Raw genomic sequence first — 20,359 nt, 5'->3', positions numbered from 1 at the left:
GGCAAGATAATTCTTAGGTGTTGACTCGGTTACTGATGCTTTGACTCAGTCCCTGGGAAGGGGCAAAGTGACCCTCAGAAGTTTCCCTTTACCTCATCTGATCTGGCAACCACTCTCCAGCCAATTAAAGCCAATCATAATAGTTAAAGAACAAACCCCAGACACCCCTTACTTCTGTGGTTTTTCCCTTTAAAAATAGCCTGTACTAGACATTCAGGATCTTCTAGCCTCCCGACTGCTGGCAGACCCTGTCATGACAGAATTAATAAAATCCTCATGCTTTTACATCAGCTGTGATGTGAGAGATGATCTCTTGGGGCAACTCCTCTACCTCGGTGATTGGCTGCTAGGGTCCAACATTAGGTGACCCCTGTCAGAGTCTTTCAATGCCAAGGGGATCACAACACACAGGTGGAGAACGTAGCTCTAAACCCTTCCTCCTTATAGCTGTTTGTCTACCATATGCTGCCTTCCATGCCTTCACAGCATTCCCCTCCTCCAGGTAGCAATTGAAGTTTAGGGCTGCCCTGCCCTGGGGGTTTTCTTTACACTCTAATAAAAATGTCCTTGTTTTCCATTTGAATTAATTCTTAAACTATTATTCTTTGGGTTTGAGACTCTCGATGCAACTCTGGCTGGCCTGGAATTCATTATGCAGACCATTCTGGTCTCTAATTAAAGAGATCTGCCTGCCTCTGTCTTTGGCTCCCAATGCTGGTATTAAAAGTGTGCACCACCACACCCAGCCCTGTTCTTAACTTATCTAATTAATGAGACTAAGAATTCCAAAAGGGGGTTCCCAATTTTCCCCTGTATCACCAGGAAACCATAAAAGGAATCCAAAATTCCTGTAACGTATTTGGTGTCATGTATGGTGATATTTCTAATGTTTCTGAAAAATAAAGGAGGAGCTTTACTTTGCTGCTGTGCCTTGGAGTTCAAAGCTGCTTGCATGGTACTCTTCCTTCCTGGAAAGAAAAAAAAGTGCCCTTCTTTTTCCTTCTCTCTCAGACTTTTATGGCTGTCTGATGGCTATATGGAGGAAGCTAAACAATGCAAGTGGGTACAGGATTCTCCCTTCTTTCCCTTTATAATGAGGTTCCATCAGAGAACCTAAGGCCCTTAGGTAAGGTTTGGGAGAAAGGAGAACAGAATGGATATGTATGGTGATCTTACACACTACCTTAGACAATACAGTTCCCAGTCAGTTGCTTTTCTAACTGGGTAAAAGTGCCACACAAGACTACTATAGTTATAAAACAGGATTAACTACTTTAAGTAATGCTGTTTCAGGAACTTAAATTTCAGTCAATATGGAGAGTCACAATGGTCTTAGGTTTTCTATTGCTGTGAAGAGACCCCATTACAACCACAGCAACTCTCAAAAAGGAAAACATCTAATTGTGGCAGCTCACAGTGTGGGGGTTCAGTCCATTAACATGGCAGGGAACATGGCAGCATGCGGTCAGACATGGGTATTGCCTACATCTTGATATACAGGCAATAGGAAGTAGACTGAGTATATGAGACCTCAAAGCCCACCTCCAAAGTGATACACTTCCTCCAACAAGACACTACCTACTGGAACAAAGTCACACTTCCTAACAGTGCCACTCCCTATGAGTTTATGATGGCCAGTTACATTCAAACTACCACAATAGCCACATCTATCTTGTCTGGTCTGAGCCAAGCCAGGCTTTTATGCTCATACTGGTCACTTTCTCCTTCCAAGTTTCTCCGTGTACTCCCCAAACAAGAGACACCTATGGGCATTGGGTGCAGGTGTTTGTTTTTTAAGAAAAAGGGGTGACTGTCCACAGTTAATTTGTAAGGTGCATGGATCCCACAGGGATTTGTGCCCTGAGAGTGAATAAACTCATTTAATCAGAGCTAAGCTCAGCACAGGCAGGAAGTAACCATGTTGCTTTATTGCCATCTTGGCTAATGATCTCATCAAGAGGGAAACAGACATGTAATTTGGACAATGATGTCATTAAGAAAGCAGCAACCATGCGACTTGACTTCTACCTTGGTTGGTAACATCAAGATGGAGAGAACCATGCATCTTCATCATCTTAGTTAATACCTCCACAAGGCATACATGGTGGCCCACATACTACTTCCCAGTACCTCTGAGCCCTGAGGGACGAGGGATGGGGATGGGGAGGGTCACAAAACCTCTACAAGTTCCTATACCACAAGTCTTTAGCCATACATCCCAGTTCCCTCTCCCAACTCTTTCACTTCTGGTTTTCAACTTCCCAGATGACTACTGGGATCACAGAATTACAATAGCCAGAGGGGACTCAACTTGGGACTCGACTCACCCTACAAAATCATAGGGCTAATGAATTTTTATTTCAGACTACAAAGGTAATAACAAACCTCCATGGTTTCTTTTAAAATTTGAAACACTGTTTTGCATGATATTATTTACTAGTTTCTAAAGGGAGCTTGAAGCTACACTTGGTATTTAGCATACCTCCTCTAGCCTGGTCTATACCTACTGGAAGCAGTTAGAGAAGATCCATTTTATCAACAGCAGCAAGACAACATTGAGTAATTGTAGAGAAGAATAACATGCTATGGTAGTTGGGCTTACTATAACAATAAACACCCAACTCTACCATTTTCACAAACAGTTATCTCCTGACCACATTGGTTTTAAGGTAACAAAAAAAAAACTGCTCAAAGTGTATTTTTAAATTACAACCGGGAATGTCAAATCAAGCCTACACCTCCTACATAAATTATGAGTTTTTTTCTTAAAAGTGGATCTCTATAACAATTTAGACATTAGGTCTTAGGGCTTCAAAGAATAATAATATGATGGGGAAATTTTAAAAGAAAAGAGGGAAAGACAATATCTAAGAATAAAATAAATTATACCAGTTTTATTATTCTATAGAAGAAAAACACTAGAGGCTATTATCAAAGATTATTGTTCATTTGATTCTGCCAGTCAAAAGAAGGAAAAAGCGAAAAAAGAAAACAAACAAAACAGCTCACAGGTCTATCTTAAAGCAACAATGTTATGTTCATTTGTCAAGTAAAAAGGAAACACTTTTAAGATAAAATATTTTATAGAAGACCGAACTACGGAATTGCATTAATTTCTATACCTAAAATAATGTCAATTTAGTTAGAATATCATAGAAAACCCTGTTAAAGAAACCAAATGCTAGAAATTCACAAAGATTCAAAATCAATCTCTGCCTTAAGAATCAGTGTTGGGGAGATGGTTCACTGGGCAATGTGCTTGCTGTACAAGTATGACAGCCTGACTGTATTTGTAGCATACGCACAAAAGCCAGACTGTGGCATGCATTATATATCTGCACTCTCAGTGCTGGAGGGAGAGGACACAGGGAGACCCTGGAGCGTGAGGATTAGTCTAGCATAAATGGCAAGCTCCAGTGGTTTTCACACACACACACACACACACACACACACACGCACGCACGCACGCACGCACGCACGCACACGCACACATACATGCATGAACACACACACAAACATGCACGCACACATATATTATTCTTTAAATTGTAATTTCACATATGCTTTATATTTACTTTTCATCTACTTACTTTCCTGGACAATTATGAAAAGCAGGATGTATGGAAGTGAAATTACTATATGGAATAAAGCCTTTATTCAGGTAACTAATGTCTTTTGTGCTGCATGTATTTTTCCAACTACAAAGACACTATACTTCCTACTGAAGTATTGTTAAGCTGCTTCATTAATTTTTCAGGACTCCAAAGCCTTAAAAATCCCAAGAAAAATGAAACAAAAATACAGAAACCATATTTGTTGTAGCAACAGATGGAGCATATCAGTTTCATGAAATCAGAGTGAATCAGTTGTGATTGTTTGAAAAAAAAAAAAAGTGGCCCCCAGAGGGAGTGGCACTGTTAGGAGGGTGGCCTTGTTGGAATAAGTTTCTTCTTGTTAGTGAAAGTGTGTCACTATGGAGGCAAGCTTTAAGGTCTCATATATGCTCAAGTGCTCAAGATACTGCCCGGTTTCTCAGATCACTTTCTGTTTCCTGCAAGGTAAGATGTGGGACACTTTGGCTAATTTTCCAGTCTGTCGGCATGCCACCATGTCACACAATGATGATAACGGACTAAACCTCAGAAAACATAAGCCACCACAATTAAATGGTTTTTCTTTTGTAAGAGTTGCCATGGTCATGGTCTCTCTCCACGGCCACAGAAACTCTAAGACAAATGATAAGAAAATGAGCTCTTAGAAGTCCACTGAACCTCAGCTACTTCACCTAAAAATGAGTTTCTAATTTACTAGTTAGTTGGAAGAACTAAATGCTCTCATCTGCATAAAATGCTTAGAACAGTGCCTACCACACAGTAAATGCTTACTTAGTACTTGCTACCTATTTCCCTGCTCTTTCTCGTCCTTACAAACTGACTTCACCTTTCTCTCTGTGTAGTAAGGCCAGCAATGGCATCAGCTTCCTGGACATCTTCCCTTTCACAGTGTGCTCTAATGCTTTATTTGTAGCTCTGATTTTGTGTTTATTGTGCTTTTTGCTTCCTGCAAAAATGCAGACTTACTATTGCAGTATTTAGAATTGTAAATTTCAAAATCTATAAATAAAAAGTTAAAATAAATTATTTTATAGGAAGTCAGTCCTGATTATAAATGCAGACTAATGACTTTTTCCTTTACACAAAAAAAGACATGATTTGAAATAACCCCAAATCTTTTCTTTGCAAATAATACTATACAGTTTCACCATTCTTAATTGGTTTAAAATCAAGTATTATGAATTATTGAAAAAGACCAGAATAACTTAGTATATATAGATCTTGGGATATAATATAAAGGTCTTATAAAAATCTATCAATTTGGTTAATCATGTTTTAATATTTAAATATTTTTATTCTATTTTTCCATTACCTAAATTAATAACAGTTTCTATGCTGGGGTTTGTGGGATTACTGATTTCATGGATTTGTACATACTACGTAAGTGATCTACCACTGAACTCTACCTTCCGGATAACACAATACTATTTCAGTGTCATTTTCTCATTTAGCCAAAAGTCAGTTACCTCAAGGTGACCACTGTATTCTAGAAATGGGGCTCAGAGATGGAAAAGGTCTCTGCAGAAGAAATCCACAAAAGTGATTCTGTTCTCTCTTCGGCTTATCAAATCATAGTCTTATTATGGGCCAAGTTCACCCTGACCACATGTTCTGTTCAGAAAGTCTGGTGCTTTTCTATAAACCTATTGCTTTTCCTTTATAAACTGCAAGCACCTTCAGAATATAATTTTGGAATAAGCAAATATTCTGTTTCTACTTAAGCCTCCCCCCAACTTTTTTTCAGAATCAACTGAATAATTGTACCTGAAATAATTACAACTGTGGCATTTGCCTTATGGTGCTTTTATTTCTTGATTTACTTTACAATAAACAATTATAATTGAGAAAAATATTGTTTTAAAACTGTATAAAATAGCAAGAGCCAAGAAAATTCTTAAAACTGTAAGTGTGTTATCTTTGGCTATAATGACTTAGCTTCCTGAATCACAAGTCTATCAGTTCCTTTTTGAAGAATCTACAAGTCATTAATGACATCTGTCAGCAGCTGTACTGTTCCATTTTATATATAACTAGTGAGTAATATATCATGATGCATATTTAAAGTTTTCAAAATAAAGAGTCTTGAGCAATAGTAGCTAGTACCACAGCTACTATTAACAGTTAAGTTGAGGTGGTTATTTTCTGACATTTGTATATCAAGTTTATAAGTGACTAATTGGTATTTGTATATTCTTTAAAATAAAACTTTATGATATAACATTGCTTAGTCTCTGCTTTAAAACATTGCTTTATATTGGTGGAATGCACTGTATAATGGAAAGAAGAAAATGATATTCAAAGGTGGCGTTCTGTTTAATAAAGAAAATCACAGTGAACAGCTCCCTAATTTCTCAGATCCCAATGACCAGAGAATAATTCTAACCAGCAGGGGGAGATAGGAAGGAGAGTAGTAAGACAAAGAACAGGCTACAGGCAAGAAAAGAAGTTATAATTATAGCTGGGAACACAGAATTTGCTAAAGGAAGTCTACTGTATAATTATATTCAAAAATTTAGCAAGATGTCCAGAGGCTGACTCGCAGCTGTCAGGGACTGGTAACTTTACTTCTGTTCATGCAACTACCACTTCAGCAACTAAATCTAGTATCTAGATGTGTTACTAGAACTGAGACAGAGTAAAGGGATAGATCTTCTAAAAGCTCTTATTTTCTGAAATAGGATAGAAGCATCTATTCCAACAAACTTTCTCACTTTAGCTGTCTTTTTGGGTTTCCCTTCTTCAAAACCTAAAAATTATGACAGCAAAACTATTATCTATAGGCAGATCTCTCCCCTAAATTCTGAGATTTGAATACAGTTCCAAATTCAGCATGCTTATAACAAATTCCACTTATCGTAACTAGTTCCAAATTTGCTTTCCCCAATCCTACTCTACTCTTATCCAGCTAATGGGACCATCACAATCTGTTAAGTCTAAAGCTCAAGACTTACCTTTGCTCGTTCCCTGCCTTCCTGATATCCTAGTCATTACTGATGGAAGCCACTAGATCTTATTACCTTTGTGTTAAATGCTGCCATTCATCAATGGAGGACATGCCAAAGGACTAAGCCCATCTCTCTGAGTGTTCTGATTTAGAAACCAGTTGCACAGCAGTTTGCAAGTGAAAATGAGGACATTAGGGTGGGTCCTAGTCCATGAGTGATGCCTTATAAAAGGAAGAAGTGTAGACTCACACACCAAGGAAAATTGTAGGCAGAGAAACAAAAAGATGGCTATACGATGTAATATATCATCCACAAATCAAGAGTATCAAGAATTACCCACAAACAAGAAAAGCTAGAAAAAGGCAAGCAAAGATTCTGCCACAAATCAGCATTCAGCTAGTATTCTGAACTTGCAGTATTTAGATTGGAGTTCATGTCCCCATTACCCACATAAAAGGTCTACAGTCCAGCGCTGGAGAGAAAGAGGCAGAAGAATCTCAGGGACTTTCTGGCCAGTGAGTCTAGACAACTGATGAGCTCCAGGTTTAGTGAGAGATTAAATCTGTCTCCAAAAGTAAGGTACAGAGCAATGAGGAAGATGCCTGACATCAGCTTCTGGCCGCTACATGTGTATGTGTACAAACACACTGAGCATCAGTCTAGGTCCTCGCGGTAATATTTAGTTTTTCAAAATGACTAACATAAACAAATTGATGTCTAGCATTGTACACTAATTTGTTCCTTGTCTATAAAATTTCCAAACTTTCTTCCATTCCTGTAAAGACCATTAGGTACAAGAGCATCTGTGTCGTTATCAGGTTCCTAATGTTAAAGTCAGAAAAGGACTAGCAGCTTCAGGCTTTTAATAAAAATAAGCCTAAGCATGGAAAACCAAGAATGGAAACTCTGACCAACACCAAAGAGGTCATGGACCCTGAGACCATGTGAAAGTCTCAAAAGAAAATAAATCAAGGAAAGTTACCAGATCTTTGAGATCATCACTTGGGGAAAGAGAGATTTCCTAGATCCATAGGGTTCACTCTTTTATAAAGTGTCTTTTAGAAATAACATGAGCAAGAACAAAGACGTGATTTTATTTGGTTTTTGCTTTTTTTCTAAGACAGGGTTTCTATGTAACCACCCTGGCTGTCCTTGAACTCACTTTGTAGACCAGACTGGCCTCAAACTCACAGAGATTCCCTTACCTCTGCCTCCAAGTGCTGGGATTAAAGGCGTGAACCACCACACCCAACAAAGATGTGATTTTAAACCAATAAAGAACTACTCTTTGGTAAAATCGTATTCAAGGCATACAAACAAATTTTCTATTCTCTCAAAATTAAGGAATCATATTTTAAAAACACCTTTTTAAAATCTGTCTTATTCTTACACAAAGGACTTCCTATTCTCATTTGCCATCTTATTACATGTTTATAGAAAAATTTTTCTTTCTCTATCAGAGGGAAAAGTATAAAGCATTCTTTAGAATCATCATGATTTTATGAGTTTCAAAACTTTTGTCAAGAATCTCAAGTATGTAATAATCAACAAAAACTTCCAAATATGCAAAGTTTTCTTTGATTTCTCTTCAGTATTTATTAAAGATATTTCTTAAAACTAGTCAAGTTGTTGTATTCAGAAAATTAAGAACAAATCAGTACACCAGCAAGTGATAACACATACACACACACACACACACACACACACACACAGAGAGAGAGAGAGAGAGAGAGAGAGACACAACCTCACAACAAATTGGTGGTCTATAGTACTCTATCCTGTTATAATTCTAAATGAAAAAAATATAGTCTTTCAATAATCAAGGCCAGAAAAAATAAATAGGTTAATCAAAATGACAAATATTTCAAGATTTAAAATATATGGTGATTTAAAGATTTTAAATATGGTGACATTTAAAGTGTAGAAGGAACATTTTTACCCTGATTTTTGTGGTACTCTGATTACCCTTTAAGAAAATTAGCCTTTTTCATTCAAATAAAAGCCCAAGAATTAGAGTACCCTAACAAAAATATTTGTTAAAATTATCACACACAAGGGTCTTAAGTAGGGTTTCTCTTGTGGAAAAAAACACTATTGACTAAAAGCAACTTGTGTTTACTTCAGCTTACACTTCCAGTTAAAAATCCACTGTAGAGGAAAGTAAGAGCAGGGACTCCCACTGCAGGAACCTGGAGGCAGAAACTGAAGCAGAGGCCAAAGAAGATGGTTGCTTACTGGCTTACTCTTCACAACTGACTTCGCCTGTGCTTGTATACCAACCAGGACGGCAAACTCAAAGATAGCAGTGAGCTGGGCTCTCCCATTCCAAGATTTGCCCACAGACAAATCTAGTGAACGTATTTTCTCAAATGAGGTTTCCTTTTCACAAATGACTCTAGCTTATGTCAAGTTGACCTAAAACTAGTGAGCACAGTCATTTACTCTGCAATTACTCTTATTGAAATGTCAGAGTATGTAAATGAATATATGTAGAACACAGATCAGGGGAAGGCTATCAAGTAACTAATGGTACAGGTCTTCTTTGGGGGTAATCAAAATGTGTTGGAACTAAACAACTTTGATAAGTGCACAACACTACAAATACCACTGAACTCCTAAGTTTATCTTATGTGCATATTACCTGAATGAACAACAATTAGTAAATAAAAACAAAGCTATTTTCAGTTATAAGCATTATGAATCTGTGGACAGTTGTTCTGTGCACATAAAGATCAACTCTGTAGTTTCTCTAATTTATCTAACTTAAATCTGATCATGAAAAAACATGAGATAACCCAAACTAAACTATATTTGCAAAATAACCAAATAATATTTTTCAAAAGTTTCTAGAGCCCTCCATTGGCTCTTAAAACAGACAACGGAACTACCAGAAGACCCTCGTGAAGCAGAAGTGATATCTGTAATTTAAAACAATTATAGTATATTAATCTCTTAGCTATATAAAGCTATATTAAACACAGAGGAAATAGAATAAAAGGCATTATTTCAGCAACTCTGAAGTTGTTAAAAATAACAGGGATAAAGTAAAGGAGATATGAACAAGGAATAAATAATGCCTAGAACCCCATTTTTGTTACTTTCCTAAACACACATTAGGAAAATGCTGAAACAAAATTAAGAGAAGGCTATTCTAATGGCAGGAATTAATTCACAAAGTTTCTAACTACTTAATAACTTGCATTCATTTGTTAACTACAGGGGTAGTTTCCTTGGTTAGGTCTGGATAATTGATTTATTCAGGCTGAGTAAAACTTAAATTCATATGGACGCTTTCAACAAAACCTCTCAATTTAAAATTACCAAAGTCAAAGAAAAAGTTAAAAGGAAATGCTGGTAAAATTCCTATAGGCAGCTTGAGCAATTTAGCTTTAATACTGAATGGGGAAAGCAAGCTTAACAGAACAATCATAGAAGAGAATTAAAAGTACAGAAAAAACAAAAATGAAAGTATTTGCCCATCAAGTAAGAGAGAAAAGATTCCCAGTCAAGAATAAGGCAGCTCTTCAAAACTATTAAATCACAGAAGGAAAGTTGAGTCCCTGTGGTAGGAAGTCTGAGAAGTCAGAAGCTTATCATGCAGAGAAATCTTTCTCCAAGAACTCTGACCTGAGAACTCCAGCTGAACTGTTTTAGCAATCAATTTCTGCTAGCTGTTGTAAAGTTTCTGATTTGAAGATGCCTAGATGCCATTTGTTTTTTTTGCTTAGAAGCCTCTCTCAGGGCATGTTTTGTGTTGCCTGAAACTACCAACTGGGAACTCAGGCTGGCTGCCTCCAGGGGGCATCCCCAGTTGTTTCTGCTCAGTGTTGTAAGTCATCAATTTGATGATTTTTGCTTTCTAATACTTGTAATTTGTTCGTTTACTCTTGCTTGATATATTCTTAATATATACTCACTCAAAAAAGAAAGCACAGTTCAAACTATCACCTGTTTCAACACCCATCCTTCCATCCCTAAGAAGCTGAACCCCTCCAAACAATCCAGGCTCCAGGACTGGCTCTGTGCCATTACATGCTGCAATATTATCATTCCTGCCAGTAACAGGGTCATAAACTTAGATTTAACTAATGACTGTCAAATGATTATTATCTGCAGTGAGAGAAGAATCCGTATTTCTCTGTTGGAACTAAAAATGTTTGTTGCTGAAGCTACTGATGTAGCCATACTATAAGTAAGGAAAAAAATTACCCTAAAAACAGAGAGAGGAGTCAAGCCAGCACCTTACTGCATCTGTTCTGGAAATAAATGTGACACTACTTCTGATTTGTACAGATTAACCTACAAAGTGTTTAAAGACCAAGTCCTAAAGGCTCCCCTACAGGGGGAATTTACAGTAGGAGAGAAATAAGCTTAACTCTGAAATAAGTCAGATTATCCAGAGTTACTTTACATAAAAATGAAGCCATAATTTAAGTTAATTTAAAATAATCCAAAAGTAAACACTGTCTATAAATTTATTACAATTATTTATTATGGGCATTTGTGTTCATGCAAATGTGGTGATCAAAAGACAACTTAGATGGCGTGAGTTGGGTCTCCAGAACACATTTGGTAGAGAGAGAACTGATTCATCTAAGTGCATTTATTCTTGAGCTCTCTTGACAGTCTAGGAAGTACTTCTGAAAAAGCTATTTGAAAGTAGGAAATGACTCTTCATATTTTATAAACAAATTATAACCTCTAGAAGTCTAATGTTAGCTTTCTTAAATCTACTATGAATTAAACCACAAAAATATAAGTAGTTATTTAATAGATAAATAATGAATTTGGGCCAGTTTTACTTGATTATATAAAACTACTTATAATTCTAAATATACAAAAATTGAACTGTAACCCAAGGATAAGTTAATTTGTACAAATCTTGAATAATGTCAGATATGTTTCCAAAACAGATGTTTAGAGACTCTGCAAAGACATCCATTCAATCAGAAGCCAGATTAAAGTTTCATCTGGTGATGCGGCGAAGATTGGAAATAACCAAAAATAGTCCTTTTATAATTATTCAATTTTAATACAAAGGGAGATAAGGGAACTTACAGAACCAAGGGTCCAGCGGAGCCGAAGGTGAGCGCGGGGCAAACGAACGGGGCACCTTCCGGTTCCCCAATCCTATTTAAGGGGAATGCTACCCCGCTGGAGCAGCCACGCCCCTGAACGCAGGGATTGGGCCAGCTGCCCCAACAATCTGGAACCAATGGCTCTGTGGTTCTATTAACAGTAACCCCAAGTCACCAAGGTGAGCCTACATTACAAAGTCTCTGGAGAGTCCTAGCTCTAAAACAAGAAATTAAGATCATAAAATGATTTCATGTATGCATGCCAAGATGCAAAGTATTTGGGTATTCAAGTGTTACTGTACTTTTTCATTGGAATAAAAATAAAACCAGACATAACTTCGCCAGGTGATTTTTCAGCAGAATACTCTGTTTTAAAACAGTTGCTGGACTTTGCATAGTCATCTCAATCTGACATGGAGAACCAAGCTCATTTGTAGCCTTTGTCTAGAATATCTCACCTGTATAGAAATATCGCACTTTTTTTTAAGAAAATCACAGGCATCATTACTTAAACCTGAAGAACTTAGTAAGGCATGTTAATAACTGGAAATTATCACAACAAAGTAAAAGACTTTTTAAAAAGGAAGTCTCCTGGAAACTTCTCAAAGACCAGCATTTAGGGCAATACTTTTTAATGTTCAATTACCTAAAGTGAACATGAATTTCTATTTAAGACATTTTATAGCAACCCACAAAAGTAATGAGCTTTTGTCTCCATTATGTTGTTTTGTTTTGTGAGGGTTTCCTTCTAGAGCACCACAGGACCAATGTGGAAAGTTGAATTTCACTTGTATACAAGTCTAACAAGTTATTTCAGGTTCACTTTAGTCTGAATGCCTTTAGATTATGTAAATTGGAAAAATATTTTCATGAGTTATCTGGCCAGCCACAGAAGGCACCTGATGTTCAATTAAAGATCATCAGGCTGATGTTTTTTAAACTATAACACCCCTTGGTACATAATAAAGGCAATTCAATGAACTGCATAGAGCATTTCTTTTAATATCTATAATTTAAGTAATTTCAAATATTCCATAATAAGTAAGGCATGTCACACAGAAAGTAGGATATGTGTAGTGTGTGTTTATTCATACATGTATTATGTATAGATAGATAGGTAGACAGACAGACACTTAGATTACTTATATATAACCGCAGAATTTTAAATTCAAAATGCTCTGAAAAACCTAAACATTTTGAGGCCTGCTATTTCCATCAAGAAGAAAATTCCATATCTATCATGTGAGAGGTTACAATTAAAATGTAGGTAACTAAAACAGCTGAACAAAATTACTTTCATATTATATGTATTACATCTATTGATGCGAGATTCCCCTCTGTATGCTGTGATTACCATTAATGAATAAAGAAACTACTTTGGAACTACAGCAGGGCAGAGCTTAGCTAGACGGGAAAAACTAAACTGAATGCTGGGAGATGTAAGAGGGAGAGGCCACTTGTTCTTCCCAGCCACCCAGCTTACACCCAAAATAACCACATAGAAACTATTAATTAAATCACTGCTTGGCCCATTAGCTCTTCCTTCTTATTGGCTAACTTTTACATCTTAAGTTAACCCATTTCTAGTTATCTGTGTATCGCCACATGGTTCTGGCTTACCGGCAAGGTTCTGCATCTGATCTGGTGGTGGATCCATGGCATCTCTCTCTGACTCTGCCCTTCTTCCTCCCAGCATTCAGTTTCACCTTCCCCACCTACCTAAGTTCTGCCCTAACAACAGGTCAAAATAGTGTCTTTATTCATTGAACAAGAAAAGTAGCCGGGCGGTGGTGGCGCACGCCTTTAAACCCAGCACTCGGGAGGCAGAGGCAGGCGGATCTCTGAGTTCGAGGCCAGCCTGGTCTACAAGAGCTAGTTCCAGGACAGGCTCTAGAAACTACAGGGAAACCCTGTCTCGAAAACAAAACAAAACAAAAAAAAAAAAAACAAAAAAAAAGAAAAGTAACACACAGACAGTAGGACCTCCCACATCAGGGAGAAAGAAGGATGGAATAAGAGAGAAGCCATGTAACCCCACCTGAGACAGACACCAGAACTTTATTTGGTAAGCCACAGCCTCATGGCAATACACAAATGAATGGAGATGGGTTAAATTAATATATAAAAGATAGCCAATAAGAAGTTAGAGCTCACAGATCAAGCAGTTATTTAAATAATATAGTTTCTGTGTGATTATTTCCGGGCTGAGCAGCCAGGAACCAACAAGCGGCCTCCTTCAACAGTGTATATGGAACATGATTAAATTTCATGTTTAAACTTGATTCCCACCACTAAAATATATTGTATGTATTAATTATTCCAGGGACCACAAAATCTGAAATGTAAACATACTTCTGGTCCTAAGAGAAATATACTTTACATCTTTATATGGCATAGTAGTTTGAATATATCTGGCCCCAACAAGCTCACAGGAAGTGGCACACTATTAGAAGTGTGGCCTTCTTGGAAGAAGTGTGGTCTCCTTAGAGGAGGCTGGATGGCACACCTTTAATCTGGGCCACATTTTCTGTTGGAAGTATGTCACTGTGGGGGTGGGATTTGGGGTCTTTTATTCAAGCTTTACTTTATATGACAGTCAGTTGACTTTCTGTTGCCTGTAAGATGTAGGCAACAAGCACCATATCCACTGCCATGATGGACTGAACCTCTAAAACTGCAAGCAAGTAACTGCAATTAAATGTCTTTTTCATAAGAGCTGCTGTGGTCATGGTTATTTCCTCACAGCAATAGTAAACCCTAACTAAGACATATGTATATGAGTATGTGTGTACTAAATTGAGATTTAAATTTTCTTTTCTAAAAGAATATTTTTATTTTATGATTTTTTATGCACATGAGCAAAGGTCAGAAGACAACTTACAAGAATCAGTTCTTTCCTTCCACTGTAGCCCTGGGGCGTGAGCTCAGCTAAGGAAGTGTGGTGTCAGACGGTTCACCAACTGACCATCTCACAGGCCCCGACATCTTATCTATGGCTAGGGATCATGAATGTTATGACTGAAAAAAATTCATATTGGGCCATTTTAAAACCAGAGAGCCTAAGACTAAAAGTGACAATACACAAAAACCAGTTTCCAAGTTCCTCCTTATGTACCTGGATTTGGTGCACATTGAACTCTAAAAATCAAATATACAGAAAAAATTGAATATGTATCAAAACTAATATTTTAAGTTCTCAACTATTTTATTTTTAATGTGTTTTTTAGATACTCAAACATCAAAGACATAAATTTTACATAGAATACATATTTGAGTAAATAATTAAAAGTGGCAATAACTCCCCCCCAAAAAAAGACAAAACAATATCCCTCAATTCATTAATTAAAAAAAGTCAACAGAAAAATAAAGAAAAAATACTCATAGCATGTCAAGAGACAAAAGGATGATTTTCTTAATATATGTTAGTGTTCGAATAAACATGAAAAAAATACCTGAGGCAGATAGTAAGAGATAAATGATAAAATACACAGAGATAACAGCATTACAAAACAAACCTTAAACAGCTATCATGTAACTGGAGGCTGGGAACGCAACTTCTAAACTTTGGCAGAAACTTTCAAAAGACTTATAATTGCCCTTTCATACAGTAATTATATTTCTAAAATGTACCCATGAATTTATGTGTCATCCTTGCGCAGGGGCCATGCTAATCTTCTCTGTATCGTTCCAATTTAAAGAATGTGTGGAATATATACGCATTAGAGTACTGCTCAGCGGTAAAAAACAATGACATCTTGAATTTTGCATGCAAATGGATGGAAATAGAAAACACCATCCTGAGTGAGGGAACCCAGACCCAAAAAAGATGAATATGGTATGTACTCACTCATTAGTGGATTCTAGCCATAGAATTGAGCCTATATTACATGCTCCTAGAGAAGCTAGATAGGAAGGTGAACCCAAAGAAAAACATATAGTTATCCTCCTGGATATTGGAAGTAGACAAGATTGCCAAGCAAAAAATGAGAGCTTGGGGGTGGGGGCAGCATGGGGGTAAGGGGAGATGGGGAGAGAGAAGTGAGAAGGGGAGAATGGGGAGAGCTTGGGGGAATGGGACAGTTGGGATGGAAGAAAAGTGGATATGGAATCAGGGAAGTATATATCTTAATTAAGGGAGCCATTTGAAGGTAGGCAAGAGATTGGACTCTAGAGGGGTTCCCAGGTATCCAAGGAGATGTCCCCGGCTTGCTCCTTGAGCAGCTGAGGAGAGGGGGCCTGAACTGGCCCTTTACTATAGCCAAACTGATGATTATCTTGCATATCACCTAGAACCTTCATCTGATGTTGAATGGAGATAGAGACAAAGACCCACGTTGGAGCACTGGACTGAGCTCCCAAGGTCCAAATGAGGAGCAGAAGGAGGGAGAACATGAGCAAGGAAGTCAAGACCACGAGGGGTGCGCCCATTCACCGAGACAATGGGACTGATCTAATGGGAGCTAGCCAAGGCCAACTGGACTGGGTCTGATGGAGCATGTGATCAAACCGGACTCTCTGAACGTGGCTGACGAGGAGGGCTGACTGAGAAGCCAAGGACAATGGCACTGGGTTTTGATTCTACTCCATGTACTGGCTTTGTGGGAACCTAGTCTGTTTAGATCCTCAACTTCCTAGACCTGGATGGATGGGAGAGGAACTTGGACTTCCCACAGGGCAGGGAACCCTGACTGCTCCTTGGACTGGAGAGGGAGGGGGAGGGGGCATGGGGGAAGGAGAAGGAAATGGGAGGAAGTGAAAATTTATAAAATTATATAATTTAATAAAAAAATTAATAAAAAAATAAAATGTACCCATGAAAATAAGGAACATATATATGTGTGTGTGTATGTATGTTTGTATGTATGTATGCATATATATACATATATATGTGTGAATTATTAAAAATAGTTTATACTGGTATTGCTAGTACATCCCTTTAATCCCAGCACTCAGAAGGTAGAGGCAGACAGATCTCAGTGAGTTTGAGGCCAAATTGGTGTACATAATAAGTTAAAGCCAGCCAGGGTTACATAGTGAGGCCCTGCCTCAAACAAATGAAAAAACAAAACAAAAAAATTTAAGCATGTATATTTAAATTTTATATAAATTTAAATTGTATATATGTAATATATATTATACAGAGAGAGAGAGAAAGAGAGAGAGAGAGAGAGAGAGAGAGAGAGAGAGAGATATTGGTTTTTTGAGACACAGTTTCTCAATTTCTCTGTGTAACCTTGGCTGTCCTAGAACTCGCTCTGTAGACCAAACTACCCTTAAACTCAAGAGATCCTCCTGCCTCTGACTCCTGAGTGCTAGGATGAAAGGAGAGTGGCACCACTTCTTGGCTAGTGAAAAATTCTGTAACTAAAATAGTAACCAACAAGAACTGTCCACACAAACCTCTATTTATAACAAAATACTATGAGATCAATGTACTGATTTTCATTTCCTGCCCATAACATGATATGAAATGAACATAAACATGTTAACGTTACATTTTCATATGGATTAATGTTTTATGAGAGTTACTCCATCTTTACTGGTAAATAGTGTAAGTTTTTAGAATAAACTCATAAGCCCACTTTTTTCGAAAAACATTATATCACTTTTAAACAAGAAATAAAATAAAAATAATAATCAAAGAAGGAGATGAAAGATATAGGCAGAAACAAGTATAGGATACTCTCACTATCAAAGTAAGCCATCTCCAGCCTCTAAACTGCAGAAATGACTCAAAAAGAATTTTTGAAAAGGAAAATGAAACAAGCTCCCGAATCTACTAGTGGTTTTCAGAGTAGGCAGCAGTCACAGACCTCATTTCTATGCAAGTTACAAAACAGCCAGGAGCAGCAGGGCCCCGCAGGAGGTAGTGAAGGCATCCCCAACATCCATGCAGTTCCACTGCAATTGTGAACAAAAACTGCTACATGAGGTTCCCACAGTTGCAAAGGAACCAACATACAGACAGTCAAGAAAAGAACAAACTCCTCTAAGGAAGGCAATGGAGGAAGATCTCTAGATTTAATTCTGCTACTAACCTGTCCATCATGTTAACTTATAGATGTGCACGTAATCTGGCATATCAATCTCAGTACTTAATTATCTATTCAGTATCTCAGTTCTTTGTTCAATATTCATAAATTTCTCTCTCTCCTACACTGCGTATGTGTGAGTGTGTTTGTGTGTAGTGCAGAAAAAAATTAATTAAAACATTATTCACTTTTTTTTTTTTTTTTTTTGGTTTTTTCGAGACAGGGTTTCCCTGTAGTTTCTAGAGCCTGTCCTGGAACTAGCTCTTGTAGACCAGGCTGGCCTCGAACTCAGAGATCCGCCTGCCTCTGCCTCCCGAGTGCTGGGAAGAAAGGCATGCACCACCACCACCCGGCCATTATTCACTTTTATAAAGTAGTCAAGCAATTTAAAAAGTAGAATGCAAACTTTAACAATCCTTATGACTGCATACTTATAATAGTTAATTACCTAAATATACTTATTTTCTTTATTAAAAGGTCATATGAAAAAGGCAACCAACTACACAATAGCACTAACGACATTCCCTTGAAGTTATGTGAAATTTTTACCACTGAGACAGACCAATCAAAATTTCAAAGAACCATTCAATGTCTCCAATATCCTCTTCATCAAATAATTCCTATATTCCAACAGATGTTACAAACAGTTCAGTCACATAACGTTGTAGATGCTGCCCATCATTTACACTATAGAGCAAATACTAAATATGTTACATTTTAATTTTGGAACAACAGCTTTCAAAGGTAAGGCATGAGGCATGCTACAGGTGGCATAATATATGAAGTCTCAGGTCAAAGTAAAAGTAGTAGATTGAAGGACATTAGTCTGATAAAAGAATTGCAATTCACTTTTAAGAATGATAAAGATTCAAAGTCAAATTATTTCAGTTTCTTTCCAGGGAATCCATGGTGACTTTATTTTGTAATGACTGTCCTAAGTATGTACACCAAAACTTCTCGGCATACTCTGTACACGTCATTTCATTTGTTCATAAACACACTGTATCAGTTATTAATATTCAGTGAACTATGGCCTTTAAGATCCTTACTGACAGAGGAATTCTACTATCATCATTCTAAAGCAACTTCTAACTACAGAGTAACAACACACTTAATACACCACTTCTTTCTCATTTTACTCTGCATGTGATTGTACTTCAAGCAGCTGCAGAAGGAACCAGGAATACTTAAAAAAGAATCGTTATGATGTGATACATGAAACAAACTGAAGTCTTGCTTATGTGACAAATTTCTATGTATTAATCACCTCATCAAATTTAAGTTGTAAGCAACAATTGCCAATTCGAAAATGTTTCTGAATATTCTATATTTTTAATTTAGACAGGTATTCATCAACAGATCAACAGTAATGGAGGCTGAGGTGAGATTTTTAATATACTTAAAGCTTGCCTGTAGTACTAACAAAGCAAGACTCTATCTCAAAACAATGTGAAAAAAAGTAAGTACAAATGTATAAAAAAACGCAAATATTCTTCCAACAGATATGCTGAGTTTTAATAGCAAATTTTAACAGGGACACTACTCAGCTACATGAATAAAGTTAAAGTTTACAATTCTTTTCAGGGAGAGAGGGTTATTTCAGTTTTCTTCTTATCCAAAAAGTTACTTATAGTTTTAAAAAACATTTTTTAAAGAAAATGTAATAACCAAGGCTAAAATATCAGAATTCTACAACTAAACCAGCTAAGTTCTTAATTGTAACAACAGATAGACAATCAAAAGACAACATATTAACAAATAGCTAGACACAAGATAGCTCAAAACAACCAAGACAAGGATGGAGAAGCACATCTATATAGTAACCAGGGATGGCAAATTAGAATGAAATATGCATCAAGAGCTACCAGCCAGAAAATAGTAACTCATTAACAGCAACCAAGTCTCATGTCCAGGCTCTTATTCACTCCTCACTAAGAGGGTTGGTAAAACCCGAGAACGTGGAAATCATACCAAAACCTACTTTGGGTAGTAGATAAACCTGCTGCAATGTCTTACTCCTATCTATGAATGTTTCTGAATTTCTAATGCACTTCTCTAACCTTATTTATCAGATTTGGTTAGGTATATGTCTAGGTAATTTTTTACTTTTTCTATACTAGTTCTATCAACCAATACTAGACTGAGTTAATGTGGATGGGGTCTAGCAAGTTTCTTAATACATTGCAAGTATTGCCTCTTGCTTTATATTCTATCCATCTGCTAATTTGGTTTCTTGCTTGCCTTTTTTTTTGCTGCAGCTGTGCACCGGGTTAACTGTTTCAATGGTTTTCCTACAATAACTCACAAATTTTTTCCTGATCAGTGTGCTGTATGATTGGTTCTTTGTTCCTAAGATAATTATTTTACATTTGTCTACACTGAACTGCATTTGCCATCTGCTGGCCCAATCACCTAAACAATCCAAATCTTTTTGAATCTGATTGCATTGTTCCTCATTATTTCCCTTAGCTCCAATTTTAGGATCATCTGCAAACTCCAAGATCTTTTCTTTAAAGCTTGGACACATTTTATTTTAATAGAGAAGGGTTTTTTTAAATGACCCTTCAGACACTCCAGCTGAAATCTTCTTCCAACTTGGTAAGTTTTCCATAAAGCTTATCCCAAGATACCATCCAATTATAGAGTAAAAATGTTTCCAGAAACAAAACAAAGTATGACCTGTTTCATCT

The 20,359-nt window shown here is 37.0% G+C and overlaps 1 protein-coding gene and 1 non-coding gene across 4 annotated transcripts in view; both read right to left on the bottom strand.

Annotated features, from left to right (window-relative positions):
* The window catches only part of Tbc1d5 (TBC1 domain family member 5), a 466,882-nt gene that overhangs the window by 405,269 nt on the left and 41,254 nt on the right, over positions 1-20,359 (bottom strand). The window lies entirely within an intron of this gene.
* LOC119824161 lies at positions 15,251-15,353 on the bottom strand. The gene has a single exon (XR_005287081.1). It is a non-coding gene; the product is annotated as a U6 spliceosomal RNA (small nuclear RNA).

This window comes from Arvicola amphibius, chromosome 9, assembly GCF_903992535.2.
Source record: "Arvicola amphibius chromosome 9, mArvAmp1.2, whole genome shotgun sequence".
Lineage (NCBI taxonomy): Eukaryota > Metazoa > Chordata > Mammalia > Rodentia > Cricetidae > Arvicola > Arvicola amphibius.
Note: the sequence above shows the minus strand (reverse complement) of the source record. Positions and strands in the feature narration are given on the sequence as shown.